Raw genomic sequence first — 20,299 nt, 5'->3', positions numbered from 1 at the left:
GCCCCGCCCCCTCTTAAAGGGGAAGCACTGTCAAGCCCGCCTCTTTGCTCAATGTCTGAATGGGACTTGAGAGGGGAGGTGGCTGGCTCCTTCCTTCCGTCTTTCCCACAGGGAAAGGGAACCTCGGTCCAGCTCCCTCGGCCGGGTGTTACCGACATTTTCCCCGTCAGGTGGATCTGGCGCGGCAACTCGCGGGGCTTTAAAAGAGCAGCAGGCGGCCGGCCGCTGGTCGCTACAACCCGGAGTAAGGCCGGCGAGAACTACGCGACCCAGCGTGCAGCGGGCGCGGCTCCCGGCATGCTCGGCGGCCGTGTTCCCGCCGATCGGCCGCGGCTCGCTCGGCCGCCGCCTCAGCGCTGCCCGCGGGCCCCGGCCCTCCTCCCGCGGCGGCTCTCGGCCTCCCGGAGCGCGGGGAGGGCTGGGGCGGGGGGTGCTGGTCGCCGAGGTAGGCGGTGCTCCCGCGGCCCCCGGCATTTCCTTTCTCTGAGTCAGCTCGCCTTTTAAATCTCCCTCCTGGCTGCAGCCTGTTTCCGCCCTTCCCCGTGGGCGGGAGGTCTCCCGCCGCCCAAGGACCTGGCAGGTTGGGGCCACCTTCCGGCTCTTCAGGAATCCTCCGTTTAGTTTCGTCGCCCTCTGCCCCAGAAATGTGTTTGTCCAACACACAGCCTTTAAGGGGGATTTTACCCCCTCCGGGTGTCAGAACGTTTAAGCATTAAACGTCGGCGCGGGCTTAGAGTCCAGAGGGACGCAGCACCCGCTTTTCATCTCTTTTTTTACCCCTGGACCGAAAACCGCTGGGGGGTCGGGGCGGGGGGTGGGGGGAAGACGGGAAATGAGAATAAAAGCCGCATCAGTAATCAGGCCCACGTCCTTATCTATGTGATCGACTTTCAGGGCTGAATTCTTGAAACGCCCGGCAGAGGGGCTGATGTTCATGCCCCACTAACTCTCAGTACGTACTCCCGTTTGTTTTCGGGAAGAAAAGGCTGTAAATAGAACGAATCCGCGCAGAATTTCAGTGGCAAGCCCAGGAAAACGAGTCCTCTTCTGAATAGTACCTGTGAGTTGAAAAGGCAACGTAAGTGGGTGTTTAACTTGGATTTCTCCTCCTGTCCAGTTCGTTCCCGGGGGTGGGACACCTGTGTCGTGACCTATGTAGAGCACTTTGGAGAACGGGCGTAGAAGTAACCATGGACGTGCACAGGGAAGGGTAGACTTTGATCGACAGGACATTTTAAACTGCGAGCCAAAACCAAGCCCTCCAGAAAATTCGGCATCGCGGGAACAACACAAATACCGCGCGGGACTCGGAGATTGTCTGGGCGTGTTACCCTGTGACACTTTTGTGGTTTGGACGACCCAGGCAGTAGTACGGTGTGGTGCGTCTCGGGGAACCGTGTAGGGATTGCATTGTTGTCATCCTTGCGGTCTTTCAGACTGAACTGCCAGATTTTGTCCAAACACCAGCCACTGTTAAAAATGGAATTTGGTTGGTTTTTACTTGACCCCTACTGCTTTTGTTTACTAATGGGCTTGATTTCAGTAGTCCTTATCGGAAGCCCAAAATCATGCAAGATGCGATTTTTACTGATTCAGGTTAGGCCCTGAATGTACCTATGGATTTTATTCACACTCTTGAGAAGTAACCTGCAGGCAGATAGGACACGTGGTTCGGACCTCGCAATCAGGGAAGCGGAGATGCAGAATACTGTGGTCTCCAGGAACCTGGAGCAAGAAGAGAGGAAAGGAGGCGGAGTATGATAATGGAGATCTTTTATACATTATTTTCACCTTTCGTAACGGTCGAACAGGCTGAATGCAAGCAAAAAATCCAAATAGTGATTTTTCAGCTTGTGTTGGTGTACACGTATAAGAACACTGTAATATGGGTGTGTGTGTGTGTGTGTGTGTGTGTGTGAATATTTCAGATGTGCTTTTTTGGCTATACTTATAAAATTAATCAGTGCCTTATACCTGCCATATTTATAAAAGCACACTGAGGTTGGGGTGGGGAGTACTTACATGGGGGAAAATAAAATCACCATATTCCCCAAACTCAACTCTACTGGTGGGTATTTATCGTGGTCTTTTCTTCTCAGTAACCACTTAACTGGACTTTTGGAGACTTTTCACATTGGATTGCCTTGTCAAACCAAATGGGAGATTTTAAAGTCACCAGTTCTCTGCAAAGTAGAAATTAACTGGTGATATTAAATCCTCTGATAAAGCAAAAAGGCATCTTATTTACTTTTTAAAATATTTCCTACCAGGAGGTAACCCTTAAAAAAAGACAGGTGACCCCAAAATTAGTAGGTGTGTCTGGGGTTACCTGTAATTTAAAAATCAGTTTCTTTTAAGAGATCACTGTTAGGAAGTGTTTATGCCTCTAAACCTATGTCTTGTAGCCCTTGTTTTTATTGTGAGGGGGGAGGACAAAGCTTCAAACTCTCAGTGAAAATAAACTAGCAAATAGTCTGAAGGATTCCTAAAGATACCGCCTAAGAAAATTCAGCTATTGCTTAAGTCAGGCCAATTCAATTTGAAATGCTTTTCTTCTTTTTACTTCTTAATGTTTTACAAAACTTTTTAATTATCGAAAATTTCAAACATGCACATGAGTAGAGGTAATAGGGATGCCTGGGTGACTCAGTGGGTTAAGCATCTGCCTTGAGCTCAGGTCATGATTCCAGAGTCCTGGGATAGAGTCCCACATTGGGCTCCCTGATGAGCAGGGAGCCTGCTTTTTCCTCTGCCTGCTGCTCCCCCTGCTCGTGCTCTCTCTCTCTCTCTTTGGCAAAAAATTAAAATCTTTTAAAAATCTAAAAAAAAAAAAAGAAGAGTAGAGGTAATAATATAATAATCCTAATGCACTATTCACCCAGCTTGAACATATATCAATATATGGCCAACACTGGGGCACCTGGGTGGCAGTGGGAGGAAGAAGGAAGAAGCCTCTGCCTTCGGCTCAGGTCATGATCCCAGGGTCCTGGGATTGAACCCCGCACAGGGCTCTCTGCTCGGTGGGGAGCCTGCTTCCTTCTCTCTCTTCCTGCCTCTCTGCCTATTCGTGATCCATCTGTCAGATAAATAAATAAAAAATATTTAAATATATGGCCAACATTATTTCACCTGTGGCCTTTCACACTTCCTTTCCCTTGCTGCATTGTTATATTTTATCTGTAAATACTTTAAATATAAAGGGATAAGAGATAATTTTTAAAAAAAGAAAGAAAGAAAAACCACACACCCACAATTCCATTATCCCATCAAAAAGATTATCATTTGGGGCACCTGGGTGGCTCAGTGGGTTAAGCCACTGCCTTCGGCTCAGGTCATGATCTCGGGGTCCTGGGATCGAGTCCCGCATCAGGCTCTCTGCTCAGCAGGGAGCCTGCTCCCCTCTCTCTCTCTCTGCCTGCCTCTCCATCTACTTGTGATTTCTCTCTGTCAAATAAATAAATAAATAATCTTAAAAAAAAAAGATTATCATTTAATATTCAGACCATTCAAATTTCCAAATTTCCCTATTGTCTCAATATTATTTTACTCTAGGTTTAACAGAATCCAAACAAGTTCCACACCTTGCATTTAGTTAGATCTTTTCTGAACCAGTAAGAGGCAGTTAATTCCCAATTTAACTCAGTGAAGCAAATAGCAATGTTTTTCTAAGGAGGATATTGGGTAGTTAAAAAGCACTGTTAAAAGTGTAAGGAAAGTCTAGGAAAGCACTTTAAACAAAAATCCTCATATTAAAAGGTCACCAATTGATAGCCCACAGTAGAAATATAATTATATCTAATGCAAATAAATAAATCAATACAAATCTAAGAGTTTGTATTAGTTTGCAGTGTAATTTGTTCTGGAAGATCCAGTGAAGCATTTAAAATTGTAGTGAAAAGAGTCTAAAACTTTGTCAGTTCACTAGTACAATAGGCAACTAAAACAAATTGTCTCCACCAAGGTCAGTTTTCAAGTATTTTTAATTGCTTTATTGCATACGTAGTGTACACTAATTGTATTAAAAAAAAACAGAAAATAGAGCTAAAAAGCAGATGCATAAAAATCACTATGAACTGGAGATAGCTTTTTTCGGTTTCTAAGTATTTCCTCAAGATATAATTCCACTTTGCTTTTTTGCTTTAAGGAAATAATTTGGCCAGAACTAAAAGATTAAGTTAAGAAAATAACCAGATTCTTGAGGTGGAACATTCGAAATATGAGCAGTGTTGGTCTGTACGTTTAGTTCATGAGGTAGCACAGATTTGAAGTTGGGTGTGTGCAGTCAATCATCCCACTCTGGGTCATAGTATTGTTCAGCATTTAGAATGACGACTGTCAGCAAGATGATCACAGCAAAAAATGGAAGGGACTGTGAATGACGGGGCCTGTAGTAAAGAGAAAATTCAGTATCATGAACTATCGTTCCCATAGCCAAGAAGAAAAAGCAGACACATATTACCTACTTTGGTTATCTCAGAGAGCAAAAATAACACATATGGTATACTTTGCATATTGCTGACCAGAAAAACATTTAGTTTTTCCTAGGTGGTTACCATAGTTACATGAGCTGTTTATAACATCAAGAAGAGGAACTAGGTCACAGTATTGAAGGAGTCTGAATTATGCAATTATGTTTCCTAAAAACGGGAAAGGGTTTACATTTTAAGGAAGAGAGATTTATACTATATGTTCAAAATTTGAAATTCTGGTCTCATTATGCCAGTGAAACCTAAAATTTTGCCCAAAATTAAATAGTTGACACTGTAGGTAGAAATTGTTCAGTCCATACAAATGCTGTAACAGTGTGTGCTGTAATCCAGAAGTGTGATAAGAGATGCCAATGTATTCCTTGAAGATAACCTGTTTATCTTAGCGAGGTATCTTATCTTAAAATGCTTTTGCAGGTAATCAGCAAACCCAACAATAGCCTAGAATCTTGGAGTAGCTAAATCATGTGTAAACGGAAGCTTTGACTTCTTACCTTTTAAGTCTTGAGAATAAAGCTTGTTGCAATGCCCCTCTTACTTTGTTAAAGAGGTTTTCCCATTAATTTCATCAAATGAATAGAGAAAAGTAGTAGGGAGGGATTGTTTGGAAAGTTGTGTTAGTGGCACACCTGGTTAGCTCCGTTGGTAAAGCGAGGAATTCTTTTTTTTTTTTTTTTTAAGATTTTATTTATTTATTTGACAGAGAGAGAGAGAGATCACAAGTAGGGATAGAGGCAGGCAGAGAGAGAGGCGGGGGGGAAGCAGGCTCTGTGCCAAGCAGAGAGCCAGATGCTGGGCTCGATCCCAGGACCCTAAGATCATGACCTGAGCCGAAGGCAGAGTCTTAACCCACTGAGCCACCCAGGGGCCCCAAGCAAGCAATTCTTGATCTCAAGCCCTAGATTGGGCTTGGAGCCTATTTAAAAAAAAAAAAAAGAAGAAGAAGAAGAAGGAAGAAGGGAAGGTAGGAAGGAAGGAATGGAGAGAGGAAGGAAGGAAAGAAAGGAAACTTGAAAGCTGTGGTAGCATAGATTGATCCTATATATGCGTATGTATATAAATGTGTTTACATATGTACATGTATACATCCTATATATACCCACATATATTTTACGTATATATATATTTTTTTTAATTAAGAACCTCACACGATGATTATTTTATTCAGGAACCATGTCTATTGTTTCAGAGCTCGCACAGTGCTCAATAACTAAAAGCTGAATGCAGGAAAAGAAAATGAAAAATTGCATCTCAAGGTTGCAGGAATTGCAAGTGGTTATTTTTAATCTCATGATCATCAGTTTAGACTCATAGATGTTTTTAGCTACAAGTAATCTCCGATCAATGATTCCCCCCGAAGGAAGAGAGAGGGGACAACAGGCAGCCTCCCTGAGAAGCTGGGTGAGCCTCTGACACTAATAGTAATTTATCGTAACTACATGGCTAGAGGCCTGGGGCAAGGCTGGGGGTCCCTGTTGATAGATGGCTCCTAGACCCACATGTTTTTACAGATGGTGATTTGGAGACCCAGAGAAGTTAATTTGCCCCGGGTTACATAGTAATTTATGAAAAAAGTGTACACCTAGAAATTTAAGAGTAAAACAGATACTTGTTAGTTTTATCATCTGGCTGGTAATCATTAGAAAGGACAAAAGTACCCAGAGGGAGAAAAGTTAAGAATTTGGGGCATTATAAAATTACTTTTTCTGAGAACTCCTACAGCAAATTTAACAAAATTACCTCTAAAGGTAAATTAGAATTTCCTGAACAATAATATTCAAAATAATCATAAAATCGAAAGTGATAGAAACCCTGTTTTCTTAGACTGTTACTGTCAATGCAAATGCCTCATACCTTCAGTTCTGGCCAAAGTAAGTATGATCTTTTATAGAGAATGCTAATACTACTGGCCAGGAGCCTTTTGCTTAACCTTTTGTTTCTTTTAAATTATTCTAACTCGGGGTACCTGGGTGGCTCAGTGGGTTAGTCCAGCAGTATTTACTGATCATGATCTCAGGGTTGTGGAATTGGGCTCTCTGCTTAGCGGGGAGCCTGCTTCCTCCCCTCTCTCTGCCTGCCTCTCTGCCTACTTGTGATCTCTGTCTGTCAAATAAATAAATAAAATCTTTAAAAATAAATAAATAAATAAATAAATAATTCTGACTCATTGTTTTGTTTTGTTTTGCTAGGAGGATGAGATATATTTTATTTAACAGGTTTTGACCCTTATTAATTTAAATATTTTTTCATTGCTGTTTCTTTCTTAATTCAAGTATGCGTACAATGCTATAATAGTTTCAGGTGTACAACATACTGTTCCCACAGTAGTATCAGACACAATAGGCAATCCGTACCATGATAAGTATAGTTCCCATCTGTCATCATACAAAATGATTGCATTATTATTGACTATAGTCCCTATGTTGTACTTTTCATCCCTGTGACTTCTTTCTTTTTTTTTCTTTTTAAAGATTTTTATTTATTTGACAAACAGAGATCACAAGTAGGCAGAGAGGCAGGCAGACGGGGAGGGAGAAGCAGGCTCCCTGCTGAGCAGAGAGCCCCGATGGGGACTCAATCCCAGGACCCTGAGATCATGACCTGAGCTGAAGGCAGAGGCTTTAACCCACTGAGCCACAAGGCGTCCCCTTGTGACTTGTTTCTAATTGATTATTTAATGAGGCTCTGTTGGAGCTATTCTTACATTAATGACTCTTGTCATGGTTAATTTAATCCACCATTTTGGTAGATACTGATTTCTAAGGGTGATAAATTTTTAAAAATTGCTTAGCCAGTTTTATTTCCATAAATTGAGGTCTTCTGGCTCTTTTTTTTTTTTTTTTTTAGTGTTTTTTGGGGGTAGGCATTTTACTTTTTTTAGTAAAGTATAATTAATATACAATGATTTATTAGTTTCAGATGTACAACATTGATTCGACAATCCTATACGTTACTCAGCAGCCACCAAATAGTCAGGATCTGTCACCCCACAATGTTATTACAATATTTTTTACTTATATTCTCTGTGCTGTACTTTTCACTTCTGTGAGTTATTTATTTTATAACTGGCAGTTTGTATCTCATAATCCCCTTTATCTATTTTCCTGATCCCCCCCATTTTCTGACTCCTTTACATACAAAAGAATATATAAACCAGTATATCTCGCTTTATCCAATGTATGTGTTTCTGAAAAATTGTGCTTAAACCTTACTTTGCTATAAGTAATTTTAAACATGCCATTCTATAAAATAAGAGATCCAAGTTTTGAAAATATTTAAGGCAAAATTTGTCTGATTTTATTTCATTTATTAGAATGTCCTCAAGTGTTTTGTTCTTGAGAAAACTAGGTTGTATTCTTCATTATCTAATTGCAACTGAAGTATAGTTTCTTTTGCTTGTTTTAACTGTGGTATACATTCCAGATACCTTAAGCATGATATGCTTTGGTTACAGAAATGTCATCTTCAGGAAGAAGACTTTAAAGAAAGTGATAGTAGAAATGTTTTCTTCTGGTATCTGGCAAAAGTAAGTACTAGAATTAGAGGATAAAAAATCAAAGATAAAAAAGGGGGAACATTTATTTGGAAAATATTAGAGGCTGAGTAGTTTTCTATTATGGAAAATCAGAGAAAGGAATGATTATTTAAGCCATTAATGGTAGTTGTACAATATTAGAATTAAAATTTAGGGACCATGATATATAAATTATATCTATGGAAACTAGTTGTGATACTTTTATGCATAATGAAAAGACAGTTGTAATACAGGATTGGATTAATAGTATCTCTAACTTAATGTTTGAAAATTGGCAAGTTGACTCAAATTAATTTCAAAAGAGCCTAGTGCTTTTCTTATATGGTATTATCTTAGATTATCCCTAACTTTTTGTATTCAGGTAAAATATCTCTGGAAGAATAGTCCAGCAGTATTTACTGATAGTATTTATCTCTAATTTAGGGCCTAGGGACCTACAGTTGGAAGGACACTTAGTTTTCACAAATACCATTTTGTACATTTAATTGACATTTTTTAATTTGAGTATCATTGACACAATGTTACATTAGTTTTAGGTGTACAGCACAGTGATTCAGAAAAGTTTATGAATTATGCTATGTATTTAATTTTTTGCTACATGTATTACTTTAATAAAATCTAAACTTTAAATATGAAAGAAAGCTTTCTGTACATTCTGGAATAGCAAAATGCATATGTATACTTCCTACTAGGAAAGGGGCATATAATCTAAATATTTAGATTTAGTTCACTTTTGAGGGGGAAGCAGTAGAGGGAGAGGGACAGAGAGAATCTTAAGCAGGTTCCACACTGGGACTCAGTCTCTCAACTCTGAGATCATTACCTGAGCCAAAATCAAGGGTTGGACACTTAACCAGTTGAGCCACCCAGGTGGCCCCAAGATTTAGTTCACTCTTATGAGAATGTTTCTACTACTGCTATTAATATTGTCTCCACTTGGCATACCAACATTGTAATTGCATATTTATTATTATATAAATTAAAACCAAGAAATTCAATTGGTAAATTTGAAGCTTTTGAAGGCTTCCTATTTGAGGAAATATTCTGGGAAGTTTTGCATCAGAAATACATTTTTTTGTGAAGGTTTTTGGCAGTTTAAGAGAAGTTCCATGTAACCTTTTTTTTTTTTTTACTTCAGTATAGCCCTCAACTTGTTAAGAGCTTTTTAAAATTTTGTGAATCTTATTTGAGTACTTTATGTTATTAAGGTAGAATAAATTTTTTAATCATTTTTATAAATGGAATGTTTGAAAATTCATATTCAGGTCAATATTATGTATTAATGCCAACTATAACTTCTGCCTATGATTTCAGATGGGACCTATGAAGTATATCTACCCAAGAAGGAGTCCTTCCCTGAAGACTCTTATTTAGCTGTGGTCTTCTCTACAGGATTGAAATTTAACAGAAGTATCTAATGAAGAGGAATCTGAATGTAGCAGATGAGAAAGCGAAAAGATGGGGAGAAGAGTCCAGACGTCATAAAGCAAAGAGAGGATGATGTCCAGGAAGCATTATTTGTTCTGTTGCATGACTCAAAGAACTCCAAGAAATTTGACTCCACCCCACTGGACATAGCTTTCAATTTAGGATAGAAATGAATTCTTTTCTGGGGGCGTCTAGGTGGCTCAGACTTTAAGTGTCTGTCTTCTGCTCAGGTCATGATCCCAGGGTCCTGGGATTGAGCCCCACATTGGGCTCCCTGCTCAGCGGGGAGTCTGCTTCTCCCTTTCACACTTCCCCTGCGTGTGTTCCCTCTCTTGCTGTCAAATAAATAATAAATAAAAAATTTAAAATTTTTTTTAAAAAAAGACATCAATTTTTGTCTAATAAAATAGATATTAGTAGATACATAAGACATAAGAAAACAATTGAGCATAGTGACCTGAGTGGTTACAATACCTTATGAAAGAGACCATCTTCAGAAAGTTATTCTTCAGTATATGGCTTGTTGCTTTCTAGAAAAGAACTGGAGTGCCAGCACTGCTGTAACGAGTGACAGCTGACAGGAAGAGGGAAGGGAAAGCAAGAAAGGAGCGATTAACAGGGAAATGCAGTCATATGGAAAGAATGAGATAGATTCAGGAAACTTCTAGGTGGTAATATCACCTGATTTTAGTGACTGTATTTAGGGGATGGGAGAGAAGTCATCTAGAATTTTGGGTTGGGCCATTAGTGGGTCATGGCAATGCTGTATGAAATAGAAACTCCAGGAGGCAAAGCAGGTTTGTGGGGGAGACACTTAAATCATGCAAGGAGATAACTGTACATCTTTGGGCTCTATTGGTCTTTGACCTCCTCTGTCAAACCACAGAAACTATCGCTTCCTATAAGCAGCTTGCTTGTTTGTAAAAAACAGCCAACTACAGAAATTGGAGGCTGGGAATGTGTTGGGAAGAGTAGAAAGAGTGGGGAAATGATTTAGATATACAGTGGTCTTAAAAATGTCTTTCCACACGCCAGGACTTAGCTTCCTATTATTTCTATCAGTAAGCCAGGAATTGAAATAGAAGATACCAAGGACAAATACAGACCCTTATGAGGAAAAAGTTAATGTGGCGGGTATTTGATTATTCCTTGCTTGCCTCCAAGGGAACCATGATTGACCCTTGCGCAACCCTGGGAATTTGGCCCTTGGAGTGTTTAGTTTTGTTTTGTTTTAATATTTTATTTACTTATTTGACAGACAGAGATCACAAGTAGGCAGAGAGTCAGGCAGAGAGAGAGAGGAGGAAGCAGGCTACCTACTGAGCAGAGAGACCGACATGGGACTCAATCCCAGGACCCTGAGATCATGACCTGAGCTGAAGGCAGAGGCTTTAACCCACTGAGCCACCCAGGTGCCCCCCTTGGAGTGTTTTTATGGTAATGACAATGACTTTGTTACATACACCTGGAGCAATTGCTTTGGTTTTGTTGTTGGGATCCTGAGTATCAGTTGCCATGGCTGATTGCACAGCAGAATGTATTAAGAGACTTCATAGAAGCCTTAGACCCAGTTGGGTTTCCATGGGCAGAGGCATTCCACAGATTCCTATAGTTTGCTGCTAGAGAGAGAAAGAAGTCTGTGCTGAACCTCTCTGGACTTCACCAATGGATCTTTTCCCCATTACTTTTGCTCTCTACCATTTGCTGTAATAAATTTTAGTTATGTGTATAACATGCTCTTGAGTCTTCTGAGTCCTTCTGGGGGCACCAAATATACAAAATGCTGAAGAAATTTAAAACCCAATTTGTCCATCCAAGTCTTGGTAGGATTTTCTGGAAAAAAAAAAATTAACAGATGTAAGTATGTATCTGTGTGTGTCGATTTAAACTAAATCGAGTCTTTGGCTCATGCCCAGCAGACATTTATAGTCTCTATAGGGATATAGGACAGAGATAGAGTGTCGGGAAAATGCTTACAGGCATAAGTATAAATAAAAGCGAATTAGAAACAAATATAGAAGCAAGGCAAATTAAAAGACTAAAATTGGTTAGAGTCAGTCAAGATGTAAATATGGGGCATATTTCAGAAGAAATACACAACCAGCTTGTCAAACCGTAGCTTTTGTCTTTTTGCCCATGTATACTTCAACAGTATATAAAAAATGTAAAAGAAAAAACATTTTTTTCTCGGTTTTATCTGTTAGGTACTGAGTCAAACTCAAATTTGACTGAATTATTTGTGTGGAATAAAAATCTGTACAAAATTACGATGTAAGTGTTGTATGTAGTGATTGAGTTCTGCAATTATTTCAGCGGTGAGTTAGTATTCTTATGTAGAATCATTTCAAAGACTCCACACCAATTCCCATTTTAGTCAAGAAGCAGTATTTGGTAGTTTCTTCAGCTATTTACTTAAAATGCTTAGATCCAAAGGTTCAGAGTGAACTTTGAAAGCTCTGCTTCTGGTAATGGCCAAAGAGCTCCTATTAGATCAGAGATATTTAAAAAAAAAAAAAAAAAGACACTGGGGAACAAGCAAAAGAAGGCAAATTCTTGAAGGAAGTTAATACTTGGAAGAACGAGATGGCACTTCAGGAGTTTCCTAGTTTTAAGTCTTTTAGCCTGCAGCATCCAGTCATGTAGGGTGACCTAAACTTAGATTGAAACTTGCAGGCTTATTGGCTTGATGAACCAGAGAATGGAGTCCAGGGCAAACATAGTGTAGTATAAGGTCTAAAATTAATATCATATACTGCCTTGACGTCTGGTAAAATCAGGAGTGTCTTGACTGACATAAGTCCAACTCCTCTTCCCCATGCTGCTCTTGTGGATAAGGTCCCCTAGCCAAATAACCCTCCCTGTCTTGGGGACCACAGGTCCATAAGGATTTCCTCCTTATCCCTGCATGCTTATGGAACTATACAAACAAACAAATCACATCCCCCATGGGAACCAGGGGCTACGTCATCCCCTTGATATTACAAAACCTGCTTCCCACAGTGCCTGGTTATTTATTCCTAAGCACAACTTCCATGTGGCCCTACATGGGATTTGGTATCTTCCACTCAGACTGTCAGTATATGAGACCAGTAAACTGCTGTTGATCTTCTCTGTCCAAAGCTAGGTGCCATTTGTTGGGCCATTCCCATACACATAGGATGGGAATTCTTCCTTTCCCTTAACAATGAGATGTAGAGGCAATTAAATAGTATTGGGAAGTGGGGGAAAGAGATCCCAGCAAGGAGAGAGCCAGAGAGAAGGAGGCTTAAAGTCTACAGAAACTTGCCGAATCTCTAGCTAACTCCTAGACTACACATGTGCAGGACAGTCCAAGCAGGCTAGATAAGGTTAAAAGAACTGCCCTGAGTTGGAATTTGAGCTTAGCCAAGGCAAAATGCCTGCTGAAACAAAAAACTAGAGAAACATAACAGAACCAAGCATCTCTAAAGTACATCATTCACAAAGTCATCGTTCACTTGGATACAGGATAGTATCCAAGATTACTAGACATATGGAGAAATAAGAAAATGTGATCCAAAATTCAGCCCATGGATATCAGCTCCAAGATGAACCAGATGTTGGAATTAGAGACAGAGATTTTAAAGCAGGTGTTGGGACTATGCTTCAAGACCTTTAGAGAAAATACACTCAAAACGAAAGAAAATGTAGAAAATCTCAAAAGAAAGAAATTCAAGAAGAAGCAAAAGGTAATTCTATAACTGAAAAAGTGTATCTGAAATAAAACTTGCACTCAGTAGCCTTAAGATCAGAGTGGAAAAAAAAAAGAAAAAAAATAAGAGTGGAAATTATAAAATATTTGTGAATTTTAACATAAATCAATAGAAAGTACTCAATCTGAAGATCTGAGAGGAAAAAAATACTGTAAAATAAATAATGAATAGTACCTCAGCGACCTTCAAGATGACACCAAAAGGTCTAACATGTAGGGTTCCAGAAGGGACAGAGAGAGAGAATGGGCCATAAAAGTTTTTTGAAGAAAGATGGCTGAAATTTCACCAAATTTGATGAAAGACATAAATTACCAGATTCAAGAAGCTATAGGCTATAATGAAAATCACATCTAGGTACAGCAGTCAAACTGCTAAAAAGCAAAAGCAAAGAGAAAATTTTGAAAATAGCCAGAGAAAATATTAAATGAGGGGAACAAAGATTTGAACTACTACTGACTCCCCATCAGAATCAAGAGGAATGGCATCTTTAAAGTGCTAAAAGAAAAAAGTCAACCCAGAATTGTAGCAAAATATTCTTCAAGATGAAATGAAAATATCCTTCAAGAATGAAGGCAATTTTAGATGTTTTTATTTAGAAGAAAACTAAGAGAATTTGTTACTAGCAGGCCTGTACTATAAAGAATGTTAAATGAAGTTCTTTAGACAGAAAGGACATAGTACTAGATGGTAAACTGAACGTTCAGGAAGGAATAACGAAGCACCAGAAAAATAAATAGAAAGGGATTTTGGGGGTCATATATAAGTTTAAAGCAAAAAGCATAATTGTATAGTGGGGTTTATAATATATGTAGATATAATACATAGGACAAGTAAAGGTGTGTGTGGGATGCAAGGTTCTTGTATATTATGTGAAGAGGTACAATATTAACTTTAAAAATACTAAAAAGTTAAGGATGTGTATTGTAATTCCTAAGGTAACCATTTTTTTTTTTTTTTAAGATTCCACCTACTTATTTGTCAGAGAGAGAGAGAGCAAGAGCGAGCACAGGCAGAGTGGCAGGCAGAGTCAGAGGGAGAAGCAGGCTCCCTGCAGAGCAAGGAACCCGATGTGGGACTCGATCCCAGGACGCTGGGATCATGACCTGAGCCGAAGGCAGCTGCCCAACCAACTGAGCCACCCAGGCGTCCCCTAAGGTAACCATTTTTAAAAAAACTCTCAGAGGTTTTGCTAAAATTAAAATAGAATTCTGAAAATTATTCGGTTAACATCAAAGAAATCAAGAAAGGAATAACATGGGAGGAAAAAAAAAAATACCCAGGTGGAATAGACAAAACAAATAATAAAATCATTGACCTTCATATCATCCATATCAATAATTACATTAAATGTAAATTGACTAGGGACACGAGGGGGGCTCAGTCCATTAAGTTTCTGCCTTCAGCTCAGGTCATGATCTTGGGGTCCTGGGATCAAACCCCACGTTGAGCTCCCTATTCAGTGGGGAGTCTGCTTCTCCCTCTGCCCCTCCCCTTACTCATGCTCTCTTGCTCACTTTCTTTCTTTCAAATAAATAAAATCTTTTAAAAATAACTGTATTAAAAATGTATTTATGATCTAACTCAAAGTTAAGTACCTTTAAAATTGTTTATCCTTCCAGTTTCTTTCATCTGTGTACCTTTTTTTACATAATTGAGCTGATAAATGTATCTACTCCTTTGCATTGATTGTAATAGCTAAGGAATATTTTATCATATAAAATACTATAATTAGTTTATAATCTGTCCATTCAGGTTTTCAGCTTCTCAATCTCTTAAGATTGAGATGATCATCTATATGCTTAATTATTTTTATATATTTCAAATTATTTTCTTCATAGAGACCCCTTTAAGCAGAATTAGTGCATAAAAGCTCTTGCTACATATTGATGATAGGCAGATACTCTCTTTCCCTTCCCTTCTCCCTTCCTTCTTCTGAATCATTCAGCAATATCCACTGTCTTAAGGGTTTTCCTTCTGTGCTTTGGGATCTTGGATTTTTCTCAAATCCCTCTTTCAGTTCCAAAGTCCTCTGTACAAGACGGCCAACTAACAGTCTAACAGTTAGACATCTAGGTATTTTAATGGCATCCCACCTAGAGAAAGAGAGAGAAGCTCAAGACTCACATTCTATCCAGCCTGCTTCCTAAACTCTTATCTCTATAAAAAGGATATTTATCTTAACAACAGAGATACGCATCAAAATTTAGAGGAACCAAATATTACTGAGGTCCTACTTTGTGCAAATTATTTTGCATGTTTCATCTTATTTAATCCTCACAGCAATTATGTTAGGTTGGCCTCATCATCTTAGTTTTATATATGTAGAAATTGAGGCACAGCATTTAAAGATTTTTTAAAAAATTTATTTGACAGAAAGTACAAGCGGGAGGAGCAGCAGAGGAAGAGAAAGAAGGAGGGTCCCTGTCAAGCAGGGAGTCCGAAAGCAGGGAGCCTGATGCAGGGAAGGATCCCAGGACCCTGGGGATCATGACCGAAGTCCAAGGCAGATGCTTAACCAACTGAGCCACCAAGGACCCCGAGTACAGCATTTAAATAACTTGCCCAAACTCATTCATCAAATAGGAGACTCAAGATTTCAATCCAGGCTAGTCCAACTTCAAAGTTCTTTTTACTATACCACTATTCCTTCTTAGTTAAAGGAAAACTGTGAGCAAATGCCTAGTGGATTCAGTTCTTAAATAATTGTGAAGGGGAGGAAAAAGTTTCCTCTATACTCTAAGGTTCATGTCTGGAGCATGAAAATTTGATTTAAAAAGATTCACAGGAGAAATGGCATACAAATTTTATCTGATGTTAATATTTCAATTTTTTTATGTGCATGGTAGCCTTCATATAAAGTGAAGCTCTGCAGAAGTAACTAAACTCAGGGGGTTTATATATTGCCTTAATCAAGTCAATGAATTTGGTAGAAGTGACAAAGTAAAAGGGGTTTGGTGAATTGTGGGAAAGTAAATATATTGGGGAAATCACCAGAAGATAGAATTATTTAGTATGGCTTTGTTTATGCAGACTCATCTCAGTGCTGTGCTCTCTCCCTCTCCCATGATAAAAGGTTTTTCTCTTTCTGCTACAAGAGAAGGAGACACCTTCACAAAGGAAAATGTATGCTTTGATTTAGGCAGAATGTGGAGAGTAAAGGGTTTTTCTTTCTTTCTTTCTTTCTTTCTTTCTTTCTTTCTTTCTTTCTTTCTAAGATTTTATTTATTTATTTGACAGAGATCACAAGTAGTCAGAGAGGCAGGCAGAGGGAGAGAGGGAAGCAGGTTCCCTGCTGAGCAGAGAGCCCAATATGGGGCTCGATCCCAGGACCCTGAAATCATGACCTGAGCCGAAGGCAGAGGCTTTAACCCACTGAGCCACCCAGGTGCCCCTCAAGGGTTTTTCTTGTGTCTGCTGTTTCTTCATTGCCATCAGTTCAAAAGCATCCTTATACCAAAGGGGCATAGTTTGGGATGGCATATTCTGATCCTCTTCAATTTACCACTTTAACATGATTATATAAATAACTGAAGTCCAGCTTCCCTTTATTCTTTGTGTTCCTCTACTATATTTTTCTCGTGTTTAGGCCACTTATTCTTTCAGCTTTTCCTTTAACCATGGCTCCATCCCAGCAAAACTGACATTTTAATTAGGTAGCATAAAATGATTTTCTAAGAAGATTGTTGTTAATTAATAAAAAGCATTGCTGATTTAGGTATAGTTTTTAAAATAAGAAAATTGAGCCAAATTGCATTTGTTTCTGCCGTAACATTAGGCATAGTCTGATACAAAAGAACTTATGAATATTACCAAACACATAATATGCTCTTATTCATGTAATAAGTGGCTCAGGCCAATGTCATCCCGACTTACCAAGACCGTTGCTTTGGAAACCAAGAGAGTAATCATATTTCCAAAGCCCATGAAAATTAGTCATGCTCACAAGAGGGACAATAGAACCATATGTGTTCATGTATAAACCTGTGGGAAATGTGTATCATTCAAGTAGAGAATTAAAAAGGTGGGGGAAGGAATGCTGGATTATGGTACATTTATTTGATCAGGACCTGAAAATTTTTCCTGAACAGAATACTAAAAGGCACAAATGTTAAATGGCATAGTTGTGGAGCAAGTGAGTCCTAAAGTTTAGAAATAGGGTTTTGAGGCCATCTTGGATGCCTTCCATCAGAATTATCTCCAGCAATTATTAGAAATGCATGCTTCTAGATCTCAACCCAGTCCTATGAAATCAGAGATCCAGAGAAGTGGGGCCTTGGAAACTGCTTTTTAAACAAGCTCCTTGTGATTCTTTTTCTCACTAAAGTAGAGAATCATACACTTAGTGTCTGGTTCCCTACCCAGATGCCAGTCACCTGAAGAAGTATAGTCACCTTGTAGTCCATGATTTTTTATTTTTTGTTTGTGGCTAAATGTTGGCAAATATTTTTCCTCAGGGTCTTCATTCTTGAAAAAAAAAAATCAAACATTTATAAATCTTTCTAAAAGATCCAATTTAAAATTTGTTTTAGTAAGGAGTGCTTTCCATCAAATTATATGACAAAGTTACAGACATGTATCTGATACCACCATAAACAAATTTAGCAAAAAACAAAAACAAAAACAAAAACACATCTTCTTGGGACACCTGGGTAGCTCAGTCAGTTGGGCATCTCCCTTCAGCTCAGGTCATGATTCCAGGGTCCTGGGATAGGCCCCACATCAGGCTCCCTGCTCAGTGGGGATCCTGATTCTCCCTCTGCTTATCACTCCCCCTGCTTGTTCTCTCTCTCTCTCTCTCTCTGTCTAATGAATAAATAAAACCTTAAAAAATAATCGACCTAATACAATGTTAAGATGTCAAAACCCTTTAGTTATCTTTTAGGGGACATTTAAAATATTTATAGACAAAATTATTTATTTCACAATAATGTAGGAAAGAGGGTAGTAGATGAAGTTATAGACAAAATGTTTGGCGATGAGTGGTACTTGTTAAGCTGAGTGATGATTGTATGGGATTTCCTGTACTATTTTATTTTCTTTTATTATATGTGATATATTCCATAATAAAAAATTAAAAGGAAAAAAAAAGCTGCTTGCCCTAATGCTTTTTTTTTTTTTTAAGATTTATTTATTTATCTATTTATCTGACAGAGATCACAAGTAGGCAGAGAGTCAGGCAGAGAGAGAGGAAGGGAAGCAGGATCTTTGCTGATATAGGGCTTGATATAGGGCTTGATATAGGGCTCGATCCCAGGACCCTGGAATCATGACCTGAGCCAAAGGCAGAGGCCTTAACCCACTGAGCCACCCAGGCGCCCCTGCCCTAATGCTTTTGAATGGCTCTTATTGTAAAATCTCTGGGGGCTTGTTGCTGATTATTCTCTTAGTTTTGCTAGTGGGAATTTTAGATATAAAATTAAGCATATACTAACCATACATTAATTATAATTGTAAAGTTCAGTTAAACTTAATTTAAGAGACTTAAGGAATGCTTCCTATTGCTAAGATTTTTTTTTTTTAATTAAAAATTTCCGGGTGCCTGCCTGGCTCAGTGGGTTAAGTGGCTCAGTGGGTTAAATTGCCTTCGGCTCAGGTCATGATCTCAGGGTCCTGGGGTCGAGCCCTGCATCGGGCTCTCTGCTCAGCAGGGAGCTTGCCTCCCTTCCTCTCTCTGCCTGCCTCTCTGTCTACTTGTGATCTCTCTCTGTCAAATAAATAAATAAAATCTTAAAAAAAAAATTTCCTACGGTGTTTATTAATGGATGGATGGATAAAGAAAATGTGGTTATGTACATACAACGGAATATTATTTGGTCCTAAAAAGGAAGGAAAGTCTGACACATGCCACAGTATGGTAAACCTTGAAGACATTATACAAAGTGAAATAAGCCAGTTATAAAAAGACACATATTGTACGATTCCCCTTATACATGCTGCCTAGAGTAGTCAAGTTCATAGAGAGAGAAAGTAGCCTGGGGACTGGTGGTAGAAGGGATGGGGAGAACAAAATACTCAGCTAAATGGTAGTGATAGTTGCTCAACACTGTGAATGTCCTTAATGCCACTGAATTATATACTTCAAAATGGTAAATTTTATGTTATGTGTATTTTATTTACCACAATAAAAAAAATTGATGGGGCGCCTGGGTTAAAGCCTCTGCCTTCAGCTCGGGTCATGATCCCAGGGTCCTGGGATTGAGCCCCACATCGGGCTCTCTGCTCAGTGGGGATCCTGCTTCCTCCTCTCTCTCTGCCTGCCTCTCTGCCTCCTTGTGATCTCTCTCTCTGTCAAGTAAATAAATAAAATCTTTTTAAAAAAAATTGAGTGCCTACTATGTGCCAGTCACTGATAAATAAGGCAGTAAGGCGACTGGTCTCATAAAGTTTCCATTCTAGAGACCCCGAATCACTAAGGAAATGTTGAAAAACAAAAATAAAACTGGGGGCATCACGTTACCTGATTTCAAGCTTTATTACAAAGCTGTGATCACCAAGACAGCATGGTACTGGCATAAAAACAGACACATAGACCAGTGGAACAGAGTAGAGAGCCCAGATATGGACCCTCAACTCTATGCTCAATTAATCTTCGACAAAACAGGAAAAAGTATACAGTGGAAAAAAGGCAGTCTCTTCAATAAATGGTGCTGGGAAAACTGGACAGCTATAAGTAGAAGAATGAAACTCGACCATTCTCTTATACCATATACAAAGATAAACTCAAAATGAATAAAAGACCTCAACATGAGACAGGAATCCATCAGAATCCTAGAGGAGAACATAGGCAGTAATCTCTTCGACATCAGCCACAGCAACTTCTTTCAAGATATGTCTCCAAAGGCAAAGGAAACAAAAGCAAAAATAAACTTTTGGGACTTCATCAAAATCAAAAGCTTCTGCACAGCAAAGGAAACAGTCAAAAAAACAAAGAGGCAACCCACGGAATGGGAGAAGATATTTGCAAATGACAGTACAGACAAAAGGTTGATATTCAGGATCTATAATGAACTCCCCAAACTCAACACACACGAAACAGGCAAACACATCAAAAAATGGGCAGAAGATATGAACCGACACTTCTCCAATCAAGACATACAAACGGCTATCAGACACATGAA

The 20,299-nt window shown here is 39.0% G+C and overlaps 1 long non-coding RNA gene across 1 annotated transcript; it reads left to right on the top strand.

The window, feature by feature from the left end:
• Positions 1–44: 44 nt before the first annotated feature.
• On the top strand, positions 45–11,651 carry LOC132006616 (uncharacterized). The gene is made up of 4 exons (XR_009401158.1): positions 45–445; positions 895–1,078; positions 7,942–8,013; positions 9,337–11,651. It is a non-coding gene; the product is annotated as an uncharacterized LOC132006616 (long non-coding RNA).
• Positions 11,652–20,299: the final 8,648 nt, after the last annotated feature.

This window comes from Mustela nigripes, chromosome 18 (genome assembly GCF_022355385.1).
Source record: "Mustela nigripes isolate SB6536 chromosome 18, MUSNIG.SB6536, whole genome shotgun sequence".
In the NCBI taxonomy this organism is placed as follows: Eukaryota; Metazoa; Chordata; class Mammalia; order Carnivora; family Mustelidae; genus Mustela; species Mustela nigripes.
The sequence above is the reverse complement of the archived record's forward strand: the minus strand, read 5'-3'. Positions and strand labels throughout refer to the sequence as shown.